Source organism: Equus przewalskii, chromosome 3 (genome assembly GCF_037783145.1).
Source record: "Equus przewalskii isolate Varuska chromosome 3, EquPr2, whole genome shotgun sequence".
Taxonomy (NCBI): domain Eukaryota; kingdom Metazoa; phylum Chordata; class Mammalia; order Perissodactyla; family Equidae; genus Equus; species Equus przewalskii.
The window spans coordinates 107,058,017-107,085,746 of record NC_091833.1 but is presented as its reverse complement, the minus strand read 5'-3'; the positions used below and the strand labels follow the sequence as shown (position 1 = coordinate 107,085,746).

Sequence of the window (27,730 nt, the reverse complement as noted above, 5' to 3'; positions counted from 1 at the left end):
CCCCTCATCTTCTCTATGGATGCTTAATAAATACCGTAACTTAGGTGTACAATTTCATGGAGGAGAATAGTACTGTGGCTAATTTTTCAAAAGAGCAATAAAAAGAAAACATGTATTGTGGCTTTAGCAAACATTACTTTCTTGGGACAGTTTTAGCCTCCTAATTATGCTTTGCCTGAATTCATGCTAATATTAATTCACCTCCCCCTAAGCGTGTGCCCACTGATGACAGATATATACTGGGGTTAAAAATCTGGCATGTATAATTCATGCATAAATATTGGATTGCTAAGAAAACTGAGGCTCAATCAGATGCTGTTCGTTCTTTATCATCTCGTAACTTTCACTCTGACCTTTCATCCATGTAGTTAGCTCTGTAATAACACCAACTATATAAATAAAAATTCATTTCTAGTGCTGCGAACCATTTTTAAAATTCCATTTTAATATTTATTATACTGAGATTTATGATCTGACATGGTTAGCTAGATATCCTTTTCCTAAACTATATTAAGTTTCATGCAAGTTGATTTTATTTTTACAAGCTTGATACACTCTCTCAGTTTCTAGTTTATCTTAATGTAGACAATAAAGTCAATCTCGGATTAAGTAATTAAAGGTACAAAAATAAGTTGATTCCATTGACTGGGCACTTTAATGCCTACTCTAAATCTTCTGCCACTTGTTTCCCTCTCACATTTGACTAATGCTCGAGAGAGAAACCCTGATTGGTATGATCTGGTCTCTTCACTGGTATTTTATAGATAGGGTTCTGTTTTATGGACAGTATAACTGGCTTCTCCCTTGAAAGTAAATAATTTTCTTTGTATTAAGGATATTCTTTTTAAATAACATATCAGCAAGGATTTTTCTTCTGAGTCTGTAATTTTTTAAACCAAATTTTCCAATGGGCAGTATCTGTCAATCCTTCAGGGACCTATATAAACACACAGGTGGAATCACCCATGCAAGCAGTTGTTTCTAGCTAACAGATGGTTTTCTCAGAACAATATGTTTTGCTCTTGGGCCAAAGTGAGTAAAATTTGGTACTAGACCCTAGAATTTAACCTCATATGTTGGCAGTAGACTAGAAAAGATCTTCAGATGAAGAGAGCAGAGTAAAATGGAGAAAGCCATACACTGGGAGTCAGATGGCCTGGATAGGATTCTGTGCTGGCGCTCATTAGTCATGAAACTTGAGGTGAGCCAAGGACCTTAGTTTCCTGATCCATGGAGCAGAAGGTGGGGTAGATTGTCTCAAAGTTTCCTTTCAGTTCTAGAATTATGAGGTTTTAGGTACTTCTTGGGTTATTTTAAGCTAAAGTTAAATGTTGACATGGTGTAAGCTTCTAATATTTTTCTTCTGATGAACTCAAGTAGCCTATTCTAAATTGTAATATTTATCTTAAATTGCTTAAACTCCTTCAATCTAACAAACTAGTATTTCTTATTCAGCAAACAGTTGCTGAATGTTTTCCATGTGCCAGGTACTGTACAAAGGCCTAGAGTAACAGAGATAAGTGAGACGTTTAATTACTGTCCACAAGTAATGACATTGCAATGTGCTAAGTGCCCCAAGAGAGGAATGAATGAAGTGCCGTTGTTGTTCAAAGGAGAGGTTGATTTATTCTGCTTTGGGGGGAGCCAGGACAGCTGAGAAGGAAGTGGCATTTGAAGGGGTCTTGGAAGATGTGTTTGCCAGGTGGAAGATGGTGCTGAGGAGGTAACTGAAGGGCCTTACGGGCGGACCGAGGGGCATGGGCAGAGTGAGGGAGATAGGAAGACGCACAGTGTTTGAGTAAACCTTCCAGATTGAGTTTCAGTTTCCAGGGCTAAATCATAGGGAACAAATGGTGGGGGAGGCAGGGCTTTGACTAGACAGAAGAATGGGCAAGAATGCTCTGGAAGTGGAGTGAGGAATTAGGAGGTCAAATTCTTGCTAACATTACCTCTGGGACTTCTTCACAAGTTGAATAATAATTCACAGTTTTCTTGAGCCTCATATATAGTGAAATTTACTTGCACTTCTACCCATAATTGTTGAGTAGAATGATTAGAACATTTGTCTCTGTTAATTGAGCATTTACCATATATTGTCTTATTCTCAATGTCCAAGTCTGATATCTCGTTAAAAACTTTTACCCACATCTTCTTTTCCAAAAATTTATCTCAGTATAACATTTATAGAACAAACATTTTTTAAAAATGTGTTTTGTTTGGCTATGGGACAAAGGATTAGGTTTTTGACAAGGAATCACAGATATGTTTTAATGATAGGCAGTGTATTCTTCATATATAGAATATCATATTTTACCTCAAAATCCCAACTCAAACCATTTTGGTCTATTGAAAGGATAAAATGGGATGATGGTTTGGAAGCTGTTTTTTGTGAACTTTAAGGTGTAGATTATTGTAAATAATTATAACTATCGGAAAGAGTACACTATTTATTACATTTTATGTCTGAGTCTCAGCCTTCTCCCTCCACGGTTATAGGGTAGGAACTGTATGTCAACTTGGAATCGGACTCTGTTTTGAGCCATTTAATTTAGACACTTATTATTTTAATGTAAGCGCTTTTACTTTGGCAGTCGACATACAGTTCTAATTAGTGCTTGGAACACAGCAGAGTAGGTTGATGAGGTACAAGACATGAAAAAATACGTTCTTAATGGCCTGCCCGAGGACTCTGGCAGCATCCAGGAAAGACGCTTTCAGCACAGTGCTCGATGCTTCTGAGAAATCATCTTCACTGGCACTTACACTCTTATACATTTAATCGCTTCGGTGTTTTGAAAATGTCAAAATATTGGCATTAGCAGCTTTGTCATCTATACCACACTCAAGAGAGAACAGTAATTTCTTAAGCTCATTCTGATGTAGCAACTGATGTTTAAGAAAACTAAACTTGTTTTCTCCATCTGCCCAGGATTCGCTTCCCAACTTTGCCAGTCAAGCTCTTACTCATCCTTTAAACCCTAGTTAGAATATCTCCCCCCACAGTCGTCCCTCCCTTTCCCCCGTGGCCATTCCCTTTTCTGTATATACGCATTGTCTGAATATCTACATCTACATGACCACACTGAGTTATAGTCACTTTTTAATGCATTAGTCTCCCCTGTTGACTCTCAATGTCATATTTGTAGAACTGTGTCCCCACATCTGAATTTTGGTTGCATCCAATTAAAATGCACTGCATGGTGGAATAAAAAGAACACTCACTTTATAGTTAAACTCTTATAGGTTAAATCTTAACTGCTATTTACTTGCTATGGGAACGTGACCAAGTCACTTAACTTCTTTGAGCGTCTTCAAATAAGAGTAGTAAAGCCTGCTCCGCAGGATTGTTGAAGATTACATAAGATCCATCCATCAGTTTACCAAATATGGAGAGATCCTGTTACACGTGAGCCACGGTACTTGGTACTAAGAATATAGTAGTCAATAAGGCATGATCCTGCCCTGAGAACTTTATAATTTAGTGGGAAAGACAGACAAGAAAACAGCCCATTGCAATATAATTCTTTCTTTCTTTTTTTTCTGGAGGTACTGAGATTGACATCTCTTATCAATAGGTACTCTTTGTTTTGTCAAGGAAGGATTCACCCTGAGCTAACATCTGTTGCCAATCTTCCTCTTTTTTCTTCTCCCCAAAGCCCCAGTGCATGGTTGTCTGTCCTAGCTGTAGGTCCTTCTAGTTCTTCTCTGCGATCCGCTGCCACAGCGTGGCAACCGACAGGCGAGTGGTGTGGTTCCATGACCGGGAAACAAACCGGGGACACTGAAGCAGTGAGAGTGCTGGACTTGAACCACTAGGCCGTCAGGGCTGGCTCTGCAATATAACTCTTGAAGGATGAATAGGAATTCTCTAGCACAAGGGTTCTAGGGGGCAGGGTGAAGGCAGCAGGGTTTAGGGTGAAAGGGGAAGCATGTGTGCTGCCAGAGAAAGATGACAAGTCAAGACATGGAGAGAGGCATAATATAGCAGTAGCTGTGGGGTTGAGGCTAGAGATGTAAATACCATGCGGGACCTCACAAGCCAGGCTCAGGGCAGGGGGAACCTGTGAGGAGTAGATGATCAGGTTTGCCTTTCAGAAAGATCTCCTTCCTTGGCAGGGTGTGGAGTGGTTTGAGATAGTCAAGGGAATCAGTACAACCAGTTCAGGGGCTGTTGCCTAGAAGAGGTGATGGCCCCTATAGCAGGAGTTACGGTGGGAATGAGGTAACGAGAACGTATTGAGAGAGATTTAGGAGGAAGATAAGGCAGGATGTGATCCAACGTGGTGGTGAAAAGAAGATAAGGAAAGGAGAGGAGTCAGGGAGAAGAAACAAGAGAAGTGGTTTGGAGTGTAGTGGGGAATAGAAAGTCCAGTTTGGAACCTGTGGGGTTTGAAGTACCCATGGGAAGTGTGGGACATCTCGAGTTCATCATCTTGAACTCATGCATATTTTGACCCAGCTGGTTTTTTGTTTTTGAATATAAACATTTCCCCTAGGATGATATCAACACTGATGAATTTTGTGGCAACGATTTATTCCAGGGTGAACTCCATTAAGGCAATTTAATTCCTTGATCCATTTTCTATATTGCATATTTAAACTGTTTACAATTGTTTCCACTTTCATTTTTATTTTACCAACATTATCTCCATCAAGATAAAATCATTCTCCTGTTCATTTTAAAAGGAAGCTGGATTTTTCAACTTTTTTTTCTTCATCTTTGTCAAATTTTTAGAGATTATAGCTTTCTCCATGGCAAGTTTCCTTTTAGGTCCACTATTTTTAGTGTGTCAGATTTTACACATGTAGACTTTTATCCAATCTTTTTCATTTTTCATCAATTTGTGAGAAAAATTTTTATCATTTGCTGTCTCTGCTATTGTTAGCTGTAGTTTATTTTTTTTAACCAAGCCTAATATTTTCCTGAAACTTTTTGCAGTTTTTAAATTTACCAACAATATGTGATCTTCAAGTCAGCTTTTCATCTATAGCAAATTCTACTATGTATCATTTTGGGTCTTGTCACTTTCATTTTGGTCCTTAAGATCAGACTGCCTCTTGTTGACAGAATCAAAATGGCATACTTCAGCCTATGGATGGCCAAGGGGAGATGTCCGTGAAAGAGGGTATGTATATAGGTCTGGGGATTTGCAAAGAAATCTGAAGTCAAATACAGATTTGGGAGTTATTTGCATCTGGGTGTTGAGGCCAAGGGGATGGGTGACATCTCATGAGAGGGTGTATAGGGTGAGAAAAGAGTACCTAGGAAAACTAGGAGGAGCACCAACATGTGGGAAAGAAATGGCCCGAGGAGGAAGAGTCCATGAAGGACAGGCAGGAGGTAGGAAGAAATCCGCAGGAGGGCATTATCGTGGAAGTCAAGTCAAGGAGAGTGGTGGCTAACAATGACAGATGCGGCAGAGGGCATGTAGGTTACATACTGAAACGTGTTCTTTAGATGGAACAACAATAACACCATCACTCTCCTTGGTGAGAGCCATCACGTGAGTGGAGAAAAACTACCCAGCTGAGCGTACTCACAAGAGGAGAGAGAAGGAAGTGGAAAAAGTGCAGACAATTATACAGCTAACATTGACTGTAAGAAGGGGAGTTTGTTTGCCTGTTTGTTGACTGGTTTATTTATTTCCTTTTAATAGGAGAGAGACTTGAGCATGGTTAAGCACTGATAAGTTGGAGGGAGAGTTGGAATGGGATCCCTGAAGAGTGCATTAGGGCCCTAGTCCTTTCCAGGAGCCGGGAGCTGACATCAGTCTTGCTGCGTAAAGCTCCGTATCCAGTGAGTCAGCAGCAGCCATGTGTCCCACAAGCTGTAACCACGATAAATCAACAGATCCAACTGAGCTTCTACTCTGGTGTCCTAATTAATCTTCTGATTCTTTACTGGGCCTGGAGCTCTACCTAGAACTTTCACTATTTGCTTAACACTTAAAATCCTGAGTCAAGGGGATTTTATCTACTGTCCTTACACCCACAATACTGTCATCTGACCTGATCCTTGAATATTACTGCTTTTGAGAACGTCCTGCTGCCACCTATGGCCCACGACATCAGATATCCTCGCTCTCCAGTTGTGTGCTGGAGATTTACCACATCTACTTAGAGCCACCACTCAGAGGTTAGGTAAAACTAAAACACAACTCTGCTATGACCCCGCCCGTTCCCTGCTCCTTCCCTTTGTCCTGAGACTGCATACATTATAGCAAAACTTGGGTTGCCTCACAAACAATGGGGCAGTAGCCAACACACTCATCACCTATCAATCCATTAAGCTCCCACTTAACTATTCACCCGTCTCTTTGCTTCCTATTTTGTCAGGCACTTACTAGCACCAGGCACTGTAGCAAGCAATGGAGGTTAAAACATGAAGAGACACTGTCCCAGCCCTCTCGGAGCTCACGTTCCAGCAGGTGAGTTAGTTGTTGTTGCAATGCTGTGTGAAAGGTGGGCCAGGGAGAGAACCAGTTAGCCTAGGTGATCAGGGACAGGTGGAGAGCCTTAACTTTTTTTTTCTGTGGAATCTATAACAGTCTTATGAGGCAATGGACCATATGAAATGCATTCTTCTTATCCTAATGTAATCACTCCACCTGCCAGTTCACACAGCTCCAAAGGTTAACTTTGTTTTTTGAAGCTGGGTAGGTTCCAAAACTGCGATTACGTTAAAGAAAGCTTGTCTCCTTACGTAACAATCAAGATCAGCTACTGAATCTCCAGGACATTGAAGAAAGGGCATTCTCTTTGAATCCCTTCATATTTTTAGCTGGCATCCCCTTCCACCCTGTCCCTGTTCTGACCGTTCTTTTTGCTTTTTGCCTTCAGAACAAAGCGCAGGACAATTTTGTTGACTGCTCTTGAGTCAAGTGTGTTTGTCTGACCTCTGTGGCATTAAGTTCTGGGCACATGAATAAAATAAAGGTGGACTGGGCAGTCATGGTCTGCTTCTTTCCCTGACAAGTCCTCCAAGGCTCTGTCTTTGCTTGCTTTGACGTGCTGCTGCCTCTGGTCCCAGCACCCTGTGTAGTTAGAACACTGCGATGGGACAGGTCTGGGGACCCAGAGACGCCTGCTTTTGTTTCCCTGCACCAAACCGCTGTTCCCCCAGGAGTCCAAGCATGTCAGATTAGGCTGAGAAAGAATCAGGGGTATTGGATGTACATTTCATCGCAAAATTGAAGTGTGCAATAAACACACATTAAAATGATCTGTAAACCAATTTATTACCAACTTTAGACTCACAGAAGGGTAGGCCGTTGGAAAATGGAAAGGAATGGAAACCCTCATTCCTTCCCAGGGCTTTCTCTCCCTCCCTGATGTGTGTCACAGTTCCTGAATCTTGTGCCCTGCCAAAGAATGAGTGGGGGCCCATCTGGTCTTTGTTCATGGTCCCCACAGGTCCCTCTCTGCACAGCCCTTTACACTGAGTGCATCTCCCTATTTCTCTGTCTTGCTTGGAGCACAGAACTCGGGTGGGGCTGCCTATGGCGGGTCCCAGCCACATGGCCATTCCTGGTGTGAGTCTTTCCCTCTCTGCCGGGAATGATAGATGGATCCTCCCTTCTCGGGATCCCAGATGTCCTTTTCTCCCTCTTCCTCCTCATCCTTCCCAAGGGCAGGGGGTGGGGCAGTGAATGTTAGACTCACAGGCTTTTCTGTTCTTCCCTCCACGTCTGCTTACTGAGGCAAGGAACACGCGGGTAATTCCATGCTCCAATGGGGGCAGGGGAGCAGGGAAAGGAAGAAGGGACACACCTGGAGCAAAAAGATACACTTTAGTATCTTAAATTAGTATCCTGCCACACAAGCAAAAGTGCTAATAGAGAAGAGGGTCTCCGCTAAATATTTAGAACAAATATTTCTAACTTAAAAGAAAAGTCTTGGTGAATGACAGGCATCTCTGGCAAGGTGGAGGGAGGAGTTTTTGCAGTGGGTGGAGAAGGGGGTTTGGGGAATTGATGTCTGTGCTGCTCCTCCCTTCCTGCTCTCTTGTCACTTCCCCATGGCGGCTCTCTTCTTGAGCCATATTGTCTCCCTTTCTCTCTCCGTTGCCTGCCGTTGTCCTTTGTGTTCACCTTACATCATGCCTGGAAGGCCAGTTAGAGAGGGTTGACCAAGCACTAGTAGGTTCCCCTACTTTGGGAGTTTACTCAGAGGGCCATACACCACGGCTGGACTTCTCCCTGTGGGTTGCTTATGTGAAATATCTCCTTTAAATTTCTGCATGAAATATTTTCATTCCTTTTTTAGGTTTAGTTTTACTTTTTGAATATTTTTAACATTTATGTGATTCCAAAATCAAATTATGTAGTTTCCCCCAGCAGTGTTGCTTCCATCCTTGTGTCCTCCATGAGGTTTGCCTCAGCTGTCTAGAGGTAGCTAATTTTGTTTCAGGTTTATTCCTCCAATATTTCTTTCTGCAAATATAAGAATATATATATATATATTATATATATATATATGAAAGATGGCATATGACTTACCAGTTTGCACCTTGCTTTTTGCATGTAACAATCTTGGTATCCATATTGACACAGAGGGATCTTCCTCATTTTTCTTCAAGGCTGAATATAGAGAATTGTGGGAACATGTCACAGTTTATAAGTCCCCCATTGATAGACATTTGGATTGTGTGCAATCTTCTGCTGTGATAAATGATGACACAATGAATAGTCTTTTGCATCTGTCAGTGAATTTCTTTTTTCTTTTTCTTAGATTAGCCCTGAACTAGCATCCACTGCCAAGCCTCCTCTTTCTGCTGAGGAAGACTGGCCCTGAGCTAACATCTGTGCCCATCTTCCTCTATTTTGTATGTGGGACACCTGCCATAGCATGGCCTGATGAGCAGTGTGTAGCTCTACACCTGGGATCCGGAGCAGTGAACCCCAGGCTGCCAAAGCGGAGCGCGTGAACTTAACTGCTGTGCCACAGGGCTGCCTGTGTCAATGACTTTCTTTTAGTAAACACAACTAGGATTGAGGGCAGAAGGGCAGGGGAGAGAGGGAGAAATGGAGGGGGGAGAGAGAGAGAGATGCTTGATTTTTTAAAAGATGGTCCCTTGGACAAGAACATTTGTCAAAGAAGGCCTGGATGCTCTTGGGAATTAGCTGACATTCCAAAGTGTTCTCTTTTCCTGATAGCTTTTGCACCCCTTAAGACGACACTGAGAGCGACCCTAGTCCCTCCACAGCCTTTGAATGAATGGGAGGCCCTGATCTGTTTGGGTGATTGGATTTGTCTTGGCAGGTGGGGCTGGCTATCATCCACTTAAGCAGGACAGGTTCTCCAGGGTGCCAGGAAGCCTCCTCTTCAACATGTTCTCTTGATTTTTACTGACTCCTTTGACAGGGAGAAGCCTCTTGCTTACGAGCCACCCACTACGAGAGCACTTGCTGACGTTAATGTGTAAATGGCATCCGTACCAGGCACTTTCCTGAGAAAACACTTTGATAGAGCAGAGGACAGAGCAAGCATGACGATGCCCAGTTGTGGAAAACGGGAGAGGGTGTCTTCCGACCGAGGGAGGATGGGGAGGCTCAGAGTAAGACGTATTTCACCAGGAAGTCTCCCAATCTGTGAATTGAGCATGCCTCACACGGAGATGGTATTTCCTCCCTGACGCTGCTGCTCCCTGCCTTACTAATTCTAATCCCCTCCCCTGCTTCGCTGAAACTGGAAACCTCAGTTATTTGTGCTTATCTCTGTGCCTCGAATGTCATCTGTTTTGTTGCCTCTTCTCTGGTCCAGCTCCTATTGCCCTAGGACAGACCCTCAGCATTTTTCCCCTGGGCCATTTCAGAAGAGAGGAGCAGAAAAGCCTGCAGACTCTGGAGCCAGACTTCCACATTTAATTCATTGCTCTGTATTTACTGGCTTTGACTCCCTGGGCAACTCACTTAACCCCCTGTGCCTCGGTTTCCTCCTGCCATTTGAGATGCACAACAGTATTTGTTACATTCAGTCTAGTGGGATTAAGTGAAATAAAATGTGGGAAAGGCTTGGAACGGTGCCTGGCATGTAATAAGTACACAATAAGCACTAGCGATCGTGTCCAATGTCTCCTAACTGGTTTCACTGCCTTCTCGTCTCCACCCCTAACCCCCTCTCTTTTTCCCACATAGTAGGCAGATTGGTTTATGATACGTATGAACAAAGCACTTCCTGCTGGAACAAGTTCCATGATGCTCTGGACTTCTCAAGCTGGCTTCAGGCTATCTTTCTGAAGCCATCTCCTCTCCTGCCGCAGCTCCATAGGATGCTGCACTTACCTAGTCCTGCCACTGCCATCTGCACTCACATCTCTGTGCCTTTGGGGCTCTCTACCTAGGATTTCTTTCTTTCTCCTTTTCTCCTTGGTAATAATCCACTCTTCATCCTTCCAGACACAGATCAGTTGTCACATCCTCAGTGGAAACTTTGCTGACTCTCCCCTCCTCATCACCAAGTAATGATGATGGTTTCCTTCCCGGCAGTCCCATGGCAATTTGTATATCCCTCCAACTTAGCCCGCCTGCCATAGCAGTGTGACTATGTATGCACTCCACGTCACCCATGCCCATAGAGGGGGAAGCCATGCCTTCCTGCCCATCTCGGCTCCCACAGGATTTCCCTGTGACCAAATCCTATTCTACCTTTCCTCATGGCATCACAGATTCTCTTTGTAGCACTTTTCACAGTCCCAAAAGGAATTGAGGAAGTGTTCTTCAGTGTATGGATAAAAGTGGTTGAGAAAGAGAATGAGAGGAATGCATTTGGGAAGGACGAATTTATGAGTTGAATGATCTGGTTCCTGTGCTTTGTGTCTGCTTCAAGAGCTTGCAGAAACTTTTTAATACAAAGTGTCAGTCTCTGGGAGGTCCCTCCACCAAGGATTTGCTGTCCTCTTCTTGCTGTGTTCACTTCCTTCCCTGAGACGCAGTTAAGAGAGGACAGAATGAAAGCTTCTGAAACCATAAAAATAGATATGCTATTGTCCTATTGTTCTGTATGGAGAAGAGGGCCACCTACCCTGCAGTTGTTCACGCCGATGCTCCTTGTTTTAGCAATGAAGCACTGAACTCAGACCCAAATCATTGCTGTTTGATGTTGGGTTAGCATTCTCCTTCAGGAAAAAGTCTACTGAACCCAACAGTGGTGGGTCGGGTTGCCCAGACACAGAGCAGGAGACAGGGATTGTTGTGAAAGTGAGGTGTTAAAAGAGAGCCCTCAGGAGAAAGGGGAGTGAGAGAGGAAGAGTAGGGAAGGAGAAGAAAGCCCAGCGTGGATGTGGCATTGGCAGGGACAGCCCTGGCCCTGACCCCACAGGGAGCTTGGGAGCATGAATTGCACCATAGAGCTGGACCCCCTTGAAGCAAGGGGTATGGTTTTTTAAACCCTCGTGTCAGTCACTCATGGTCCCCTGTCTTCTCTGAAGGGAGAATGGTGGAAGCCTAACCTCCTGGATGAGGCAGTTCCTTTTGGTCGAGCACTGACAGCATCTACTACACCAACAATCTTGGAGCGAAGAAGTGGGGAAAGGTGATAGCTCAGAGGATGTGCTAATGACTAGAGTCTCAACCTCATTTGGGGGAACTTTGGAGACAATGCCGTGGGGATGGGGAAAGTGTGTGCATATGGTGTCTGTGCATGCCTGTGTTGGAGGAAGGTGGTCACAGAGTTTCCCGAGCTATATGGTATGGGACCCAGGCAATTTTATTAGGATATTTAGGGAATGATGACCTCAGAAGACACAAGGACTTAGCAAAAGTGAAGCAGCAGACATTTGGTTTTTGGTTTTTGATAATTCAGGGACTCTTTAAAAGGCCATAGCTTTGCTGTGTCTTTGTCTTGGTCTAGCAGCAATTGACTGTGGCTATATGTTATGTTTTCTGTTTAATTAATTTATTTAGAATGTCCATGCTGGTTTTGTAAAGTTTTTTTTTTTTTTTTTGAGGAAGATTAGCCCTTAGCTAACATCTGCTGCCAATCCTCTTTTTGCTGAGGAAGACTGGCCCTGAGCTAACATTCGTGCCCATCTTCCTCTACTTTATATGTGGGATGCCTGCTACAGCACGGCTTGACAAGCAGTGCGTAGGTCCACACCTGGGATCTGGGCCAGCAAACCCCGGGCCACGGAAGTGGAAAGTAAAAACTTAACTGCTGTGCCACCTGGGGTGACCCCAGATTTTGTAAAGTTTAACCCATACACAGAAGGTGATTGCAAGAGGAAAGTGGATGCTGCCAATCCCTTTCGTTGGGGAGTTAGTGCTGGATGCTCTGAATTGAGCTCTGCATTCCGGAGAGCTGAGACAGCAATGGGATAAGTGTCCGGTTATAAGGTTCTTATTATTTGGGAAAATACAAGATCTATAATGTGACAAAGGGCACAAAACTTTATTAATCTCTTCCAGTAATCTCAAGCCAAATGGGCAAGACTCCTTGCATAAGTTGGTTAGCATTGTTCCTACCTGGATAGCTCCAAGCATGAGTCTTTGGCCCTCTCAGAGTTTCTAGAGCTGCCTAATGTCCTTAAATAAGTTCCTTGTCTGTTTTAACTTGGACTTTTAAGAATGGATGACTTCAGAAAGCTGGAGGGCTTCCAGACATACACGTGGCCGACTTTTGTATTTTTACGTGTATAAGCATCTTCAAAAAGACCATAGCTTGCTGGTTGACTGAATGTTTGCGGGTCTTGCAGATACTTCTACTGCTATCAGCGGGTCCAGCATTATGTTTCTAAAGTTTTCCCCCATCTGGTCTTCAATGGAAATTCCTATCTCTGTAGTCATCATTTTCTAGAGGCCTGAGTACGACATTCCAAGCGCAGGGTTACTCATGGTGACAGGGCTTGAACAGGCCAAGTTTGAAAACCTTACCTTCCAAAGAGTTGCTAGATCCTGAGAACTGTAGATGTTATATTTTTTGTGCATGTGTGTGATTGAGGTCTATAACTGTAGAAGCTGTTTCAACAGCTCCTGAAAATGGTCGCTGACAAATCTGTAACTATTGGCTTCTCTCCTTCTTTCATTTAGAAGTCTGGTGCAGAAGAAATAATAAGCAGTTAATTGAGAGGGTTCAATCATTTGGGTTCCGGTTAAAGTCAGAGAAAGCCCTAATCTTAGTGCTATTGGCCCCAGGAAGTGATCTGTTAGAGCACCTATAAAACAGCTACAATATTATTAAGGGATGTTATCAGAAAAATCATTTCCCGAGCAGAGATGTGAAGCTTTAAGATCTATGTGTGTTTCTATCCATAGTGAGTTGGGTTTTATACAAATCCGATTATTGTGTATAATAGGGTGCCAGGTGTGGTGGAATTTTTTATTTAGAGGTGAACACAGGAAGTCACATTGGAGCAGAATCCTTCATATAAATATCGGAATTCAAGCATATCTTGACTTCGGAAAATGGTAGACAATTAACTGTTTTTGGCTTGTTTCCAATCCTGAAGTCTAACGAAGACTTCTCAGTTTGCAGAGGTTGTGGGAGGGACGGATGTATTTGCATAAGGATCCTAAAAGCCTTCTGAGAGGGAAGGAAATGAGGCATCGACCTCTTCTACCAAACGTTAAAATTAGGAAAACCTGCCATGGTGGACTATAGTGGACCTGAGCAAAGTGCAGTGACAGAAGAGGACACTAAATTTCCCCAAAAGGAAACACCGCAAGACAAAGTGGAGTCTGGCAGTGATCTGAGCTCCATACAATAGCCCCCAAAAGGCAAAGAGCTCATTCTGGCACACCATGAGCCTGAGTTCAGAAGATCCACAGGTAGGAGCCAGGAAACCAATGCTCTTGCATGCTATGATAAAGATCATAAACATTCCATACTGCATTAAGGGCCACCGAAGGATTTAAAGCAAGTCAACGGCTGAGTTTTTGTATTAGAGAGCTCATTCCAGTGATCAATGTGGAGAATACATTTAAGAGGAACAAGAATAGAGTCTGGGAGGCCATTGTCTTGGTCCAGGGGAGAGGAATAGAGCCTGAGTGAGCCAGTGATAGAAGGAAAAGATTCAAGTAATAGGAGGAAAATCTGTCATGACTGCTCAGGGGAAGCACTACTTAATTTGTTTGCTATTAATGCTGTTTATTACCATTATAAATAGTAGGGATTGTAATAAGTGGCCAATTATTCTCCTCCTGATTCCACTTGTTACAGCTGTTGGTCTCTAAAAAGAAAATTAGAAAGGCGGGGCTTTGATTAGCTTCACTTACTTTCCTAATGACTGTTGTTATTATTTTCAGTATATTGAGTGGAGTCATTGTTTTAATTTGCATAAGTGGCTTTTGGATATGCAAAGATCCAATTACATTAAAAGCTAGATATCAATTGATATAGGAGAACAATTACCTAGATATGGCCATGACATTAAATAGAACAAATGTCTGACTCGAGAGTTTGCCAACATTTCCATTGAGTTAATTCTTGCTGCCAAGAATAATGGAGGAGAACATAAAGAAAAGGAGAAGAAATATAGATGGTCTTAGCCAAATGATACCTCTGCACATTAGAAGAATGGGTTTTTTTTTTAACCAAAATGTTTAAAATTAGAAAACCAACACATTTTTTGTTGTAAAACAGCAACAATAATCTAAAACAATAAAATGGTGTATATGGTAAAAATGAAAAAGCATCCGCCCCACAACCTCCTATTGGCCGGGACCTGGGATAGCCACTATTCACAGGCTGGTGGGGATTCTTCCAGGTCGGGGGTGTCCTTAAAGAGATTCTGTTCGTTTTAGAGTCTATGACAGCACGTGTTTCATCAAGCTAATCTTTGACCTATTTTCTTATCTGATAAAGTCTACTTGATGATTCAGTTCATAGCTTGCTGGTTGGCTGAATGCTAGAACTGTTGCTGGCAAGAGATGCTGTCATGTTGGGGCAGTAGGCAGTGAGAATAAGAGGAACAGGACAGAAGGTCAGGAGAAGTGGGTCAGGTGAAGCTTGAGTACCAAAGGCAGATCCAGGCACGAAAATAGGATGATGGGCTTGGGAATGAAGCCCTGGAAGTCCACCTTCTCTGCCTTCATTTTTTCGCTCCAATCCTAATCACTCTGACCCCGCTGTTGAGTTTTACCCCCAGCCTTCTTCCAAATTATTCTCCCAAAGGTCACCAAGGGACTATTTGGTCACCACATTTGATGACCTCCCCTCCATTTTTACCCTCCTTAACCTCGCTCAGTGTTGACATTGCCAACCACAGGCTCCTTTATGAATCTTCTGCTTTCCTTGGCTCTGGTGACAATGTGCTTTCCTGGTTCTTAAGTGTTCCCAACCATTCTTGCCCTGATTTACACCATTCTCTTCTCCTGGTCCTCAAATTGTGAGCATTACCTACAACTCTGTGTTTTTCCTGCTCCTCTTTTCTCTGCATTTTCTATTTCTTGGACATTTAATTCACTTCTGTGGCTTCAATGATGATCTCTATGAGGGAAACTCTAAAATATTATCAATATAGACATAGATAAAAATATGAAGCTAGCCCTGACCTTCCCTGGAGTTCTGATCTTCTGTTTTCTCTCACCTTCCAGACACATCCCATTTATATTTCACTTTTTTTTTTTGCAGGGCAAGGTTTGGCCTAAGCCAACATCTGTTGCCAATCTTCCTCCTTTTTTCTTCTCCCCATCCGCCCAAAGTCCCAGTACATAGTTGTGTATAGTTTTAACTTCTTCTGGTTCTTCTCTGTGAACCGCCACCACAGCATGGCTGCTGACAGACAAGTGATGTAGTTCTGTGCCCAGAAACAGAACCCAGGCTGCTGAAGTGGAGTGTGCCAAACTTTAACCACTAGGCCATCAGGGCTGGTTCTCATTTGTATTGCAAACTCAGCATTTCTAAAACTGAACTTGTGGTCTTCCCCATCAGACAAACTCCTTTGCATGGCCTATGGGGGCCTTGGTGATCTATCCCTGCCTACCCTTCCAGTCTCGTGTCTTGCTACTCTCCCACAAGGACCCTCTGTTACAACAGACCTAAATACCTGCAGCTGTCACATGGCTCTGTGCTATCAACTGCACTCCCTCCACCTGAAATGCCCTTCTCCTCAGACCTGGATTTTTTTTTTTTTTTTTAACCAGACAACCCTTCTTCACTCCTTGAAACTTCTCTTGAGTATCGCCTTCTTTAGGAAGGCTTGCTTGAATTCCTGAATCTGGTGCCCTTCTGCTGTCTCCTAGAGCAGCCCCTGGAACCTTCTGTTATAAGACTTATCACATTATGGTGTATTTGGTGGTTTCCTTTCTTGTGTTTCTAACTAAACTGTGAGGCCTCTGAATGGAAGGACTGTGTCTTTGGTCTCCGCACCCGCAGGACCTAGTCATACATAGTAGGACTGAGTAAATACTGAATAAATATAAGAACCAGCTTCTCTCTCCTGGCTTCTCTATTTTTGAAGAGAGTAAAGCCATCTCAAATTTTTTTCTCAAAGCCTGACTTCTCCCCCTAACTCCAGAATCACATTCCTTTGCAATATCTCCACCTGATTGTTCAGCAGGTTTATCAAAGATAGCAGGTTCTAAGCAAAGCTCTTGATTCCTTGGCCCACTGTTCCCCCATTTCAGAAAGGGCACACCTATTTATAACTGCTCAGCTAAGCAAAGACCTTAGAAGCATCCTTAATTTCTCCCTTTTTCTTATACTTCACATCAAATCTAATTAAAAAATCATATAACCCTTATCATATATTGGGAATCTGGCCATTTTTCGTTGTGTCTAACGATATCACGTTAGTCCAGGCCACCATCGTCTCTTGCCTGGACTCTTGTGGTGCCTTCTCACTGGTCTGTCTCCATTTGCTCTTGCCCCTCTACAAATGATTCCCCCACACAATGGCCGAGGTCCTTAGCCTGGCTTACAAGGCCTTTCCAGGTTTGGCCTTTGGCTACCCCTTTGGTCTCACTTCCTGCCACCCACCCCTTGTGGACTCTGCTCTGCCCACACTGGCCTCTGTGCTGCTTCCTGAACACGCCAGACCCACGTCGGGGTTTTCCCTTACTGTTCTTTCTGCCTTGACCTCTCTTCTTCCAGAACTTTTTGTGGATACTACTTCATTCTCTTCCGGTCTCTGCTTAGAAGTCACTTCCAGAAAGAGGACTTCTCTGATCACACTGTCTCAAAAAGGACCTCCCTGAGCCTCTATGCTCTTACCCAGATTTTTTTTCCTTTACCTCCTGATATTTTATATTTCTTTATCTATCTATTGATCTCTTCTAGCTAGTATAAAAGCTCCCTGAGGATAAACTCTTTGTCTATCCGGTTCTTTGCTGCAGCCCAGCATCTGGAACAGTTCCTGGCATTATAGTAAGAGCTCTGTAAATATATGATGAGTGAATTAATTATTCTGGTTCTTGAGGGCTGAGTCGTCTTTGGCTCTCCACTTGCCTTCCTTCCTGTGTATAGTCACCACGTCCATTAGAGTCTTCCTTGTGCGTATTCAATGAATATTTGTTGATGCAAACTGTCTTACACTGTGTCTATCACTGAGCTGCTTACTTCCCACAATTGCTCTATCAAATTTGGCGATTATGCGACAAGAACTTTGTAAACCCTAAAGCACTGCACAAATGTCATTTGCCTTCCAGTCCCGCTGAGATGACACTAATTAATGTTACTTCCACTTCCAACCCATTCGGGAGCCTCTGACTGATCTTCCTGCTTCCAGACTCTCTCCAGATAATATATTCTGAACTCTGCTGCCCACTTAATCTTCTTAAAGCATTGCCATGATTGTGTTCCTCTCCTACTCAAAACTTTGACTGCCTTCCAATTCCTGACCAAATAATATACAGACTCCTTGGCTTGTAACCAAGATCCTCCCCAACCTGGTGCTGGGCTGCCTTTCACTGTCTCCCTCTCTTCCTCCGTTGAAGCTCTTGATTTTCAAATCAACCTAGACCACTCGCTTCTTCCTGGGCACAACTGCCTTTCTCCCTCCTCTCCTTCACTCACTCTTTCCCTCCCACAGGAATGCTTCCTGCACTCCTTCCCCTGAAAAATTCACACCTGGCAGGCCCGGAGCAAATGAACGTCATGAGGCTTTCTTTCCTGGGTTTTTCAACTTTTAGGTGATCTTTCTCTACTTTGTGCATGTTTACAGCATTTAGTGCTTTCTATGAAGGGGGCATTCTTACCCCCCATCCTACCTTTCCTTAAAGAAAGAAGGAAAAAGATCAAGGAACACTTTTAGTATCTTTCTCCTCTTTCATCATTTTGATCTGGAAGGCCCAGAAAGTCTGATCTCTGTTTGTCCAAGCTTCTCTGATTGTTTGTCCCTGCCTTCCAAATAGACCATCTGGTTCTCTTTCTGGGATCTGCTGCCAACAATATGCATGCGTTCCTGGCTCCTGCCTCTGTATAGTAAGGTTCTGAAGACAGGTTTTCATCTTGCTGGTTGTAGCAGCCTGCCTTTCTGGGTTGGTAGTGGGGCAAAGTCATGGGAAGCCCACATCTGCTACAGGATAAGCTACATTCTCCAATCTAGCCATTCTGAAGTATCAGGCTGATGTTTTGACCTTTATGCATCTGCCTCTATTTCTTAGTTAGCTCTGAGCTCTGAAGAGAAGGAGAAATTAATTATCACGCTTCCCTTAAACTCAGACATCACCCAGATGACCCTTTTTATGAACTCCTCTATAGAGCATATTTTTATGATGTCTTATTCAGATTTGCCATCCAATATCACAAGCGTATAGAAAGAAGGGGCAGTATTATACACTGTCATTATTCCTAATTCTCTTTAGACTTCAGATTCATGGGCCAGTGTTTGTATGGAGGTCAAAATGAGCAAATAAATTTGATACTAAGAAAAAAATTTAAGAATAAAGTATGTATGGTGAGAAATGGGATGTTTCCCATTGGAATTTTGGCTGAAACTCAAAGCTAGTTGCAATGTCTGACAAATTCCCTGCATCATAAAGAGGAACACTAGCCACATTTCTGTAGGACTTACTGCGAGATGAACAAACGGGTTCTTTGACTGTTAACTCCATCAGCTGCCTTCAGCTATATAAGAAAAAGCTTGGGAAGATGGTTTAAGTGGGATATGATGATTCTCTGCTCTTCACTCAGGGGGAGGAGAGAAGGGCCTCTCCCCTTAAGCCAAGTTAGGGTGGTTCTCACAGCAAACCTAGAAAGGGGGATTATTTGGCAGGTGGGAATATTGACATCTCCCCCATGAGACTGGTGCCTTCTTCTTGCCCAGAGAGTTCTGAGGGTGCAAGGCTGGCTGAAGCTGCCTGAGAAGGCAGGTGAAGACTTCGGGCAGCAGGGGAACAGGCCAGGACTTCCAGAGTTTGATAGAATAAGCATGTCTGAGCAGACCCCCTGGAAGGCATTCATGCTTTAGTTGTCTTCGAACAGTCACACTCAGAGTGAGTGTAAAGGCAGTTGTGGGAGGAAAATAGAAACCAGTTATATTAACGGTTGTGGAGTGCTGATCCAGGACTAGGGTACATGGAGTATTTTATTAATCCTCACAACGACCCTAAGAAGTCGTACTTTCAGTCCTGTTTCATGGAAGGAAAATGGAGGCATGGAGAAGTTGCCGTTTGCCCAAGATCATAGAGTTACCATGGTTATGACTGGTGCTGAAAGAAAGATCCTTGTATCTATTGGCTTGGTTTGGATACCATTCATCTGTTGATGAGACCCAAATTTACTACCTCTAGTTCCTATCTCCCTCTCTCCTGAACTCAAGGCTTGTATATCCAACTGCTTATTTGATATCCCCATTTGAGTATTTAATAAGCAACGGAAAACCAATACAGTTATGCATCACATAACAACATTTTAGTCAATGAGAGATCACATATACGACGGTGGTCCCATAAGATTAGTTTATAAGATTACCATAGGTGTGCACTAGGCTATACCATCTAAGTTTGTGTAAGCACACTCTATGATGTTTGCACAATGATGAAATAACCTAATGACACATTTCTCAGAACATATCCCTGTCGTTAAGTGATGCATGACTATATAAACAAAATGAAAATTCTCGATTGTAACCTGGTGCTGTCTCATTCTCCCTATCTCATTTGCTTAAGCAATGAGGACATTTTTAAGGAAAGCAGATCCTTTCCCTCCCCCTCCCTTATCCAATACACCCAACTCACGTAGAACTTGAATCCATCGATTTCTTTCCTTTTCAACTCCACCTTCTTAGTCCAGGCCACCATTAGCTCCCGCCTTTATTCTTCCCTCTTCCGTCCACCCTCCACAGTGGACTTTATTGGTCTTGTATTTCTCTGAGAACAAAAGTCAGACTGTACCGTGGAGCCCTGCAAGGCCTGGCTTCTCTTTCCCTCATGCTCTTCCCATTTCCCCTGGACTTGAGCAGCACCAGCCTCCTTTCTGTTCCTCAGGAGCCCTGCCATTTCCACTTGCTGCCCTCTCTGCCTAGCATGCTCTTTTCCCATCATTTTGTGTGGCTAGATCCTCCTTGTCCCTTAGATCTCAACTCAAAAGTTAACTTCTCTTTGCTACTCCTAGTTACTCCATCTCTTTTCCCTGTTATTTTTTTCATAGCCCTTCATGCAATTGGTAAATATTTTGTGCATTATTTTTTGAGTTGTTTTCGGATGTCTTTATCTCCACCCCTCCCCCCAGTTAGGGTGTAAACTGCCTGAAGAAGGGACCTCGCTTATCTTCTTGTTCATCACTGTATTCCTGGAATCTAGAATACTGCTTCATAGGTACTCAGCAAGTACTTGTTAAATAAGTGAATGAATATTTCAGTAAATATTTGTTGTATGAAAGAAGAGAGAACCAGGTGTCAGAAGCCATGTACTGGATATGGTGAATTTTTAACCTAGTGGGAGTGTGTTGTGGAGCCAAAGCACACAGTTATCATAGTTAGGACAATCGTCTCTTTTGGAGACATTTAAAAAGTACCGCCTCTCTCTCGCACTTACTCTTGTATTCAAACAATATTTGTTATTTTCTCATGTTCTAGGCACTAGGTTAGTGGCCAGGGGTACAATGAAATAGGCACAGTCTCTGTCCTCAACGCTCATGGTCTAGCAGTCCCCACTGGACATGAGTAGGGAAAGGGGGAGGGGCAGGGATTGGGGCAAGTCTCCAGGAACCCCCATAATACTCCATAATATCTCGAGGAAGTTGAAGTCTGAGTTTTTTCATCTTAAATACAATTTGTAAGAAAAAACACAGAAAGAATCTCTAAGGAGAGCAAAATGCCCACCCTTTGAAGATAAGAATTACGAACGAAAAATTGGAGCAGAGTTTCATATAGAGCTCTGTTGGCTGTTGGTGTGAATGTGTCACTTTTCTAATGTGAAAGATACAAGATGCCAATATTAAAGCTGAAAGTTAAAGCTCAAGATGCTTTCAGCCTTTTAGAAATTACAATAGCCCTATTACTCACTACTCCTGTCCATATTAACTTCTAATGCAAGGGAATGTGGAACAATGCAGAAAGCAGTGGAAAAGTTGGAATTGGAAAACCTGAGTGAGAATCCTTGCTCTGTTCTCCCCTAGTTTGTTAGCCTTAAGGATGTTGCTTAATCTTTTCCAGTCCCAGTTGACTCGTCTAGGTATTGGAGATGAAAAAGAATTTATCTCATGACATTGTGTTAGATTAAATTAGCTAATCCATGTAAAGTGCTCAGCATAGTGCCTGTCATCTAGCACACTGAATAATGTTAGCTAATATTAATATGATTTGGGGGAAAAATTACCACAGTACGACCTAAGTCATGGGATTGTTATGAGGAGTAAATGTGTGTACAGCGTGTGTGTAAATACCTACTGCCGTGCTTAGAGCATGGTAAGACTCTATAAATGGTTGCTGAGTAGGCTCTGTTGTTGTTAGTGCCATCAAGTTGATTCTGACTCCTGGCAACCCTGTGTCCAGCAGAGTGAAGCGCTGGTCTTTCATTCTCTGCCCTTTCCATCGCACAATGCTCCCCTGCTATTCGTAGGATTTTCATGGCCAATTTTTTTGGAAGTGGGTGGCCAGGTCCTTCTTCCTAGTCTGTCTTGGTCTGGAAGCTCCACTGAAACCTGTCCATCATGGGTGACCCACTGGTATTTGAAATACTAGTGGCATAGCTTTCAGCATCACAGCAACACGCAGCTGCCACAGTATGACAACCAACAGACGAGGGATGTGGTTCCCTGCCTGGGAAAGGAACCCAGGCAGCTGTAGTGAGAGCTCCCAATCTTACCCACTAGATCACCAGGGCTGGCTGTCAAATAGGCTAATGTATTGCAAAAGCTACAAAGTATAGATTGCTATAAGAATGCCTCTGCTTCTTATTTTGTTATTTATTTTTTCAACAGAAATACGCTGAGTAATTAAAAGCCTACCAATGAGGTATAATATTTAGAATATTCAGCAATCAGTAGGGCGTGGGTGCTGACAGCAGCTCCAGAGTAGGATTCCAAGGGTCCCCACTCTGCCAAGCATTATCCCTTTAGTCAGAAATTGTGAAGAGGTCTTGGAGGAGTCCCAGGAGGGACCAGAGAAGAGGAAATAGGGGTGTGGGGTGGCAGGGTTTGCATAGGGTAGCAGGTGCTTTCCAACAAGTACAAAACAATTTTGCCATTTTAATATCTGGGTCGGCTGTGTTGGTGCCAATCATCTGAAGCAGCTCTACCCCTAAAACTAAGCTGTACATAAACCAGAGTTGAGAGGCCGGCCCAGTGGCGCAGCGGTTAAGTTCGCACATTCCACTTCTCAGCGGCCCGGGGTTCACCGGTTCGGATCCCGGGTGCAGATATGGCACCGCTTGGCAAAAGCCATACTGTGGTAGGCATCCCACATATAACGTAGAAGAAGATGGGCATGGATGTTAGCTCAGGGCCAGTCTTCCTCAGCAAAAAGAGGAGGATTGGCAGTAGTTAGGTCAGAGCTAATCTTCCTCAAAAAATCCCCCCAAAAAACCAGAGTTGAAAGCAGAGAGAATATATCCTATGTACACTGTTGTACCATTCGCTTCTCATCCTAAAAACGTGAACAAGGGTTTGTTTGCTTGAAAATCATCCTCTGTCAATAAGCCGCATCAAAGACAAGACTATGGGAGCTCAGCTTGAGAGGAGGTGCTAGTGTTATATTAGGGTCTGTAAAGGAAGGGCTGTTTTTGGAAATCTGTGGGTGAGTTGCCAACTGCATGAGTCCCACTGTTGCTGCTCCTGATAATGCATTATTAGTCATCTTTATTCCAACAAAATCCTCATCCTTCTCAATAGATTTAATGCTGAATTTAAAATTCACTTTAGTAATAATATTTACAAGTGGTAAATGAATTGAGCCTTAACAGTCCTCTGTGTAATGCCTTTAAAATCAGTACTGACACACTAGATAGCGTGAAAATTTGGTGGTCTCCGTGGCTTTGGAGTTTGGAAATTACAGTGATGAGGAGAAATGGAGGATGGATCACATGTTTCTGTCCTTTTCCAAGTGAAAGAAGTTTGAAGAGGCTGTGTAAGCTGATTAGCGCAAAGGACTCCCACGATCCACCTGCTGGGTATCTTATGTGAAAGCACTTCTTATAAGGAGTATTAGCCAGGGTTCTCTCTCGAGAGAGAACCAACAGGATGTCTCTATGTCTATGTCTATCTCTGTCTCTGTCTCTGTTTCTGTCTCCATCTCTCTAATCTTTATATTGATGTTTAAATTTATCTATCTAGAGATGTATTTTAAGGAATTGGCTCATGCAGTTGGGGAGACTTGACGAGCCCCAATCTGATGAGCTAGGCCAGCAGGCTAGAGACCCAGGGAAGAGTTGCAGTTCTGGTCCAAAGACCATCTGCCGGCAGAATTCCTTCTTGCATGGGTGAAATCAGCCTTTGTTCTATTCAGGCCTACAACTGATTGGATGAGGCCCACCTGCATTATGGAGGGCAATCTGCTTTACCCAAAGTCCACTGGTTTAAATGCTCATCTCATCCAAAAAGTACCTTCACAGGAACATCTAGTATAATGTTTGACCAAATATCTGGGCACCGTGGCCCAGCCAAGCTGACACATAAAATTAACCATCACATAAGGTAATGTGAAGAATTATTGATTTTTTGTTGTTATTTATCTATTTCCAGGAGGAAGCTGCACAGATGTTGAAACGACTACTACAGGATGAGATGTTAAACTGGAAAGAAAACTTACAGACCTACAGGAACACAAGGACAGTAACATCTTTGTATTCTCACAACCCAGAGATGTAAAATGTGTGTGTAAGATGGAGATAGAGCTTCTGCATTTTCAAAATGCTCAGATGCCTGCATGTGAAAGGCAGAGAGGAGAACCGGGACTCTCAGAGGAGATGAATTTTGACTCCAGACTGACTGGAACCATCAGGAACTGGTGACTTGTGACCACAGCTCGTCCCGAGCAGACTCACTGCTGCCTCTGTGGTGAGCCTATTTTCAAAGCCCCACAGTGGCCCCTTGTAAACTTTTCTCTTTTCCCTCAAGCCCTGACCCCTCCAGTCCACTTGAGCTCCCACTGTGTGGAGACAAAAGGCCACCTATTCTGTAGCATCCCCCTCAAAACACCTCTATTTTCAGCCCTTCTTCCTCCCTATTTTAATGAGCAGGTTTTCTGGATTTTTCCCGAGGCCAGTTTCCCTGCTTGTGTGCTTGGCCCCATCCTTTCCACCCCCCCAGGACCTTACTCATTTGGTGAAAATACAACTTTTTAGAAATAAATATGTAACGTTCTCTGCACTTAATATTTTATGGTAATTAGGCTTTTTAATCCCAATGTCTGCTATGCTAGGCTGACAGGATTTTTATGTAAACTAGCTGATTTATATATATGTAAGTCCTATATATGTATATGAAAATTACATTGGTATGTTTAGACTAGTACAGCAGTGAGGATGACAGAGAGAAAAGCAGGCGTATGAAAATGCAGAACAATAGATTAAACTGTGAAGCCTTTGTAGGTGGACAGCCTGAGCATGCTTTGCTAATTGTTTTGAATCCTCAATACCCTGTAGTGCAGAAAGGGTGGGGCAAGGGGCCCAGAATCACACATGTATCATGCCTTAAAGGCAAGCTGCAGACAAAAGCTGTGTTGATGCCATTACTAGAACTCCTCCCTGCCATGTCCCCTACCCCCACTGCTGGGCCCCCTAACTTGTTTATTTCTATTGAAGTATAACATACATTAAATAATTTTCCCCTTTTAAATGCACAGTTTGATAAGTTTTAAAATATGCATACTTCTATGTGACCACCAGCACAATCAAGATACAGTTTTGATTTCATCACCCAAAAAGTCCTCTCTTGCTCCTTTGCATTCAAGGTCTGCTCCTCCCAATCCCAGGAATCCATCAGGTTGTTGTCTCTGAGCATTATGGACTGCGTGTTCATGTCGCCCCAATTAATATGTTGAAACCCTAACTCCCAACAGAGTGGTATTAGGAGATGGGGCTTTTGGGAGATAATTAGGTCATGAGGATGGGGCCCCCATGATGGAGATTAGTGCCCTTATAAGAAGAGGAAGACAGCTAGCTCTCTGCTGTCTCGGCCATGTGAGGATACAGCAAGATGTCCTCTGCCAGCCAGGAAGAGAGCCCTCAGCAGATATTAGATCTGCCCGTGCCTTGATCTTGGACTTTCTAGCCTCCAGAACTGTGAGAAACAAATGTTTACTGATTAAGCCACCCAGTCTATGGTATTTTTTTGTTATAGCATCCCAAGCAGACTAAGACGCTTAGTATAGACCAGTTTTGCCTGTTCTAGTATAGATTCACAAATTAGTTTTGACTGTTTATACAAATGGTACATTCGATATAAACTCTTTATTGTCTGGATTCTTTTCCTCAACCTAATATTTTAAAAATTCTTCTATGTTATTACATGTATCAGTGTTTCTTCCTTTTTATTTGTTAGTGGTATTTTATTGTATAAATACACCACAATCTGTCACATTTGGGTTGTTGCCAGTGTTTGGTTATTATGAATAAAACTACTATAACATTCGTGTGTGTGGACATATATTTTAATTTCTCTTGGTACATATTCAGGAGTGAGATGGTGAGTTATGCTTAACTTTTTAAGAAATTACCAAACTGTTTTCCACCAGCAATGTTGCTTCATATCTTCACCAATACTTGGTATTGTCAATCTTTTAAATTTTATCCTCTCTAATAGAAATGCAGTTATGTTTTATTTTGGTTTTAACTTTTTGTATTACCCTAATGACTAGTGAAGCTGCTTGTCTTTTCATGAGTTTATTGGTATTTCATATACCTTTTGTGAAGTGTCTGTTTAAATCGTTGCCCATTTTTTACTAGGTGTTTATCTTATTATTCAGTTGTAAGAATTCTTTGTATGTTCTGAATACAAGTACTTGGTCAGGTATATTCATTGAAAATATTTTATCCCAATCTGTGGTTTGTCTTTGCGTTTTCTAAATATTGTCTTTTGAAGAGCAGAGGTTTGTAATTTTGTTAAAGTCAGATTTTGAAAGTTTTGTTGTAGTGTGTCCTTCTGTGTTCTACCTAAGAAATCTTTACCTGTTTCCAAGGTTGTGAGGATTTTCTTTTATACTTTCTTATAGAAGTTTTATAGTTGTAGCTTTTTTGTTTAAGTCTCATCTATTTAGACCTAACTTTTATTTAGAGCTGTGAATTAAAAATTGAGGTTAACTTTTTGTGTATGAATATTCAATTGTCCAACACCACATACTGAAAAGATTATTCCTATGGAATTATCTTGGTATTTTCAGCAAAAATCAATGGACCACTTAAGTTTGCATCTATTTCTGAACTCTCTATTCTGTTCCATTGATTTCTGTGTCTATCTTCACACTGATATCACACTGTCTTGGTTACTGCAGCTTTAGAGTAAGTTTCGAAATTAGGTGGTGCAAATTCTCCAACTATGTTCTTTTTTCAAAATAGTTTTGGCAATTCCGTGTCATTTGTATTTACAGATAAACTGTAGAATTGACTGTCAATCTTTAAGAAAGTGTCTGCTGGGATTTCAATCGGGTAGAATTGATACCTCAACAATATTGAGTCTTTTAATCTATGAATGTGGCTCTTCACTAATTTAACTCTTCTTTAATTTCTCTCATCAATATTTTGCATTTTCAAGCCACAGATCTTACATGTATTTATTATTAAATTTGTTATTAATTAGCTTATATTCTTTCATGCTATTATAAATGGCTTATTTTTGAAGTTTAGTTTCTGTGTGTTTGTTGCTTATACGTGTAATACAATTTGTATATTGGCCTTGTATATACAACCTTGCTGATTCCATTCATTTATTAGTTCTATCAGTTTTTTTTTTTTTAAAGATTTTATTTTTTCCTTTTTCTCCCCAAAGCCCCCCGGTACATAGTTGTGTATTCTTCGTTGTGGGTTCTTCTAGGTGTGGCATGTGGGACGCTGCCTTAGCGTGGTCCGATGAGCAGTGCCGTGTCCGCGCCCAGGATTCGAACCAACGAAACACTGGGCCGCCTGCAGCGGAGCGCGCGAACTTAACCACTCGGCCACGGGGCCAGCCCCTATCAGTTTTTTTTTTTTTAAGATTCCTTAGGGTTCCCTATGTATTATTCCTGCTAAAAATCAGCTCCACATCCCTGTTGTTTTCTTTGAGAGCTGGACTATGATCCCATTTCTTTGAATTTGTTGTCTCTCCTTCCATCCTGTGTGTCTAGACTTTGGCTCATTTTCTTTTAGACTCTGACCTCACCAGTTCCTCTGATCTTGGAGTCTCTAATGATCTTGGAGGAAATGCCTTACTTTCACTCCAG

At 42.5% G+C, this 27,730-nt stretch overlaps 1 long non-coding RNA gene across 1 annotated transcript; it reads left to right on the top strand.

Annotated features, from left to right (window-relative positions):
- The first annotated feature begins 950 nt into the window (after positions 1-950).
- On the top strand, positions 951-25,946 carry LOC103548349 (uncharacterized). Its single transcript, XR_544231.2, has 3 exons — positions 951-1,201; positions 6,337-6,428; positions 24,058-25,946. It is a non-coding gene; the product is annotated as an uncharacterized lncRNA (long non-coding RNA).
- Positions 25,947-27,730: the final 1,784 nt, after the last annotated feature.